Here is a 4,327-nt window from a genome sequence, read left to right as displayed (position 1 = left end):
TCAATAGTATTCTTCCCTCCAATTGAGTGAGTAGTCAATAGACCCACTTTAGTTTATTTTTTTTTTACAATAATTTTTATTCAAATTTTCATAAAACAAACAAAACAAAATCATAAAACATTCAAAGACAAAAAACAAAACAAAGCAAAAATGATTAAACAAAAAAATAAAATGTTGACTTCCCATTTGTCGCAGATCAGTTATAGGTCTACAATATATAACAATCCTATCTCTTAAATTATATTATAAAATCACTTTCCTCCAGTAGTTATCTTAATTAATCATCAAATCTCATAAACATTACTTTATTCTTTCCACAAAAAGTCAAAGAGAGGTTTCAATTCTTTAAGAAATATATCTATCAATTTTTCTCCAAATAAACATGTCGATTAACCCATCTCAATAATAATAATAATCTTATTGTCATAACCATAGTCCAAATAAACATATCGATTAATCCATCTCATCAAAATCTGTTAGGTCCAATAATTTCAATAGCCATTATTCCATTATCCATATTAATTCCATCTTCCATCTTCAATAGTTCTGTTAAGTCCAGTAATTTCAGTGTCCAATCTTCCATTATCAGTATTCCATAATAATCTTGCTGTCATAGCCATAGTCATATAATAAGAGTCTGTTGAGAATTTCCTCTATCCCAAATATTTTCTTGCCATCCATTCTGAATAAGTTGCTGAAATATTGTTGTAAAGTCATATCTCTGTTCTTCTTTTTTACAAAGTGCACTGGCTCATCTCTTGAGAGTTTTTCCATTGTCACATGGCTGCAGTTAATTCCATAGATTTTCTCTATATCAAGCTCCATCACGTCATTCCAGTCCAGAAAATTATCCAAGCCATTGATAACTTTATCTCTAATATCTTCATTAATTTCTTCAGAGATAACGTTAAATTCCAAACAGTAGATTTTATTTCTAATATCCATAAACTCCAGATCTTTTTCCAATTCCACATTTGTTCCAATCTCCAGGGCTTGTATCTTCCCTTTATTTTTTCTTTTCTCATCTCTGATCTCATTCTCCTCTCTCACAGGATCCCCTATTTCTTTAAGCTCCTGCGTCATTTTGCTCAGTTCAATTTTCAGCTCCTTACTGCCCTGTCGCAGGGTTTGTTTCGTTATCTCAATCTCATCCATTATTTTCTGAAACATAATTACTTCCAGATTCTCAGCCACTTTCTTGATTGCCATTTTTAAAACCACGAAAACAAAACAAAACAAAACAAAAATAAAGAAGAACCACTTCTTATTTCAGCAACAATTGGGTTAATATTCCAGGCTTGATGACATCACAGTATAAACAGAGCAGCCTGCCTTATCTCTCTATGTTCAAGAATACAAAACAAATTTAGTTCCCAGCATCAAAACAGTTAGTGGCGTCGTGAAGAAGCAGATTCGTCAAAATAAAATAGACCAAAAAGAGAATAGTCCCAGACAATATAATGTTCCAAAGTTCATATTTTTTATTTTTTTCTCCTCGGAATAGAAATCCCTCTTCTGTTTATATCTTTAGAATACACTTCCAGGACAGCTTTTTGCAATAGAAGCAGAGATAAGCTGTTAATTTCATGAATAACAGAGAAGAGTTATAGCTCACCCAGAAGTTCTTTAAAGCTGATTCATTTGACAAATCTCTTTTTGCTGCAACAATTTAAACCAAGTAAAAAAAAAAAATAGAAAGAAGGGTGCTTGCCTGTTAGTCCGTTTTCTCTTTGAAGAAAAGATAAACGTGTCGCATTAATCAGATAGAGCTTGTTCGGAAGTCCGTCCGGCATTGCTGGCTGGACCTTTTCTCATAAATTAATGAAATCCAGTCCTCCCAACAAAAACAGGCTTTTGAGGTTGATCTCTACGTTTCTCCCTGCCCGGGAGAAATTTCATCAGTCAAAAAAAAAATGTTCTGACTGATTTATATCTGAATAAGCTTCTTCTGAGGCGGGAGCCCGTCTCAAAATCAGGCACAAGTGAAGTCACCCTTCCCGGAAGCCCAATAGACCCACTTTAGTTTAGAGAATGGGGAAGTAGGGTGGAGGTTAACCTGGAAAACAAGCCAGGGAAGTTCCTGGCATTTCCCCCCCCCCCCCACTGTAGCTAAATCTGGGGACAACAGAGCATTTGAGTGTGGTGACTACAGTTTGGTTAAAAAAAAAGACCCAGAACATTTGAATATTTGCTTAGTTTGACATACAGAATGTACATTTGCCATATGATCATTTGAATGTTCTGAAGCACTATATGTGTTATTTTTGTCGTCATTTTTTAAAAGTCAACATTTGTTGAATATATTTGTTATGTGTATGCATATATCTTTTTATATCTTCAATAAAAATATACATGGGGAAGTTTGTGTGGGTATATATAATATAATGCATGTATGTGTGTGCTAAACTTAACTTGCAAGAGAATTTGTGATTTCCCAAGAAGGCTGTTACTGTTTGGTGGCAACCAAGTGAACGATGACATTCGTCCTCTTGAACCGATATAGGAAAACATTTAAGTACTTCCTTAAATCCAGTGCTGTTCAGGAGATTACATTAGTACTGTGAATCCTACTGTTAGGCCCCATTTTACATTCCCTAGCAATCAGTGGAAGGATATGGGAATACAGGACCTCATGTCATTCAGCAATTCATCTGGATGACTAAAACCCTCTGGATAACTAAAAGCTCCCAAAGGCCCGATTCCAAGCCAGTATTTATCAATTGGAAGATGGTTTCAGTAATATAACTGCTAACAATTGGAGTTGAAACAGCAGGGAGAAAAATGAGGTAGCTCTTTAGAGACCCCATATGAGACACAGGGGATCCTCTTGAGAGAAGTAAATGAATGTAAAACGTGGCACAGCTGCTGACTTAACTTGCAGAGCGAATAGCATGCCTTGGGGGCTTTCTCATAAATATCAAATGATGCAGGACAACCTAGCAATGAATGAAGGACATAAATTGTTATTGGAAAATGTATACCTAATTTATTTTCATTATTTATTTGCAGTACACTATTATCCAGCTGAAACTGCGGTTGGCACAAATGACAACTCAATGAGTAACAACCTCTTCATTAAAAAACACCAATATATTATTAAAAACAATGTAAAAGAGGCACACCAGATAAATTTATCGGAAATTTAAGTTCATGTATAAACTATTGATATACAATATATCAAGACAACATGCAACCTTTTGTATTCTTTTCACTTATATAATTGGTATATGACATAGCTAGGGATGGAATGATCGATCAGTTTTTCATTTCTCCAGTCTTAAATCCTCATAAAAATCATTCAGCATTTTAGTACTAAATTTCTAATAAACACATTTTTGTATGCAGTTTTGACAAATGTACAAATTTTTGCAAGCAATCTTCCTAATATAATGTACTTTGTATTTTATATTCACTAATATACACATTTTATGCACATTTTCCCCTAATATATGCATTTCTGTAAACACTGTTTGGTTGAAGAACTGCACCACAAAACTTAGTAAGTGGAAAATTTGTAGGATGGCTGCATTTTGGTTCTCATATTGTTTTGGAAAGTACAAACTTGATCAATTTGGCTTTAAAGATGAACTGATGTGAATTTCTTCCCTATCCCTAGGCGCAACACATAATGCTGCTTTTTCTCCCCCCCCCCCCGAAATTACATTCACTTTTTGCTTAGCTGATGTTTAAGATTGAAGTCCTAGCTACCTGGGAGTAAGTCTCATTGAATTCAGTTGGATTTTTTTCTGACTCTGAGTAGACATGGTTAGGATTGCACCAACAGTTACTTAAAGTTCCCCCTTCCTTTTTTGTTGTTGTTTCTGTTTATTTTATATTTTAATTTATGCATCATTTGTGTTTTAATTTATTTGTTCATTCTATTTCCTTTATTATGTTTGTATACCACCTGTATAACTTAGTTCTCTGGATACTTTACAGAAACATTAAAAATGCAGTTCAAACTTTTATACAGTTAAACACTGGGTAACATCCAATTAGGGTTTTTAGTGCTGCAACCCAGACAAGATGCCCACTCACAGAAAAAGAGGGAAGGCAATTTCTGGTAATTTCTCCTTTTCCCAGGAGTCCCCCCTTTCTGCAGAAAATCTGTTCTGGGGGAGTAGGGGCCTTTCCACAACAGGTTATCAAGGGATGCTGTGGGCTGTCAGGGGGAGGGGGAATTAGTCTTCCCTCCTCTTCTATGAACATATGCCTTCCACTAGATCAAATGCTCTTGTGCAGCTCACTGTCACACTCCAGAAGATATCCTCAGGGCTTAGGGTCCCAGTTACACTAGGTAAAAACCTTTACAAAGTAATCACCAATG

Source organism: Rhineura floridana, chromosome 4 (genome assembly GCF_030035675.1).
Source record: "Rhineura floridana isolate rRhiFlo1 chromosome 4, rRhiFlo1.hap2, whole genome shotgun sequence".
NCBI classification, from domain to species: Eukaryota; Metazoa; Chordata; class Lepidosauria; order Squamata; family Rhineuridae; genus Rhineura; species Rhineura floridana.
The sequence above is the reverse complement of the archived record's forward strand: the minus strand, read 5'-3'. Positions refer to the sequence as shown.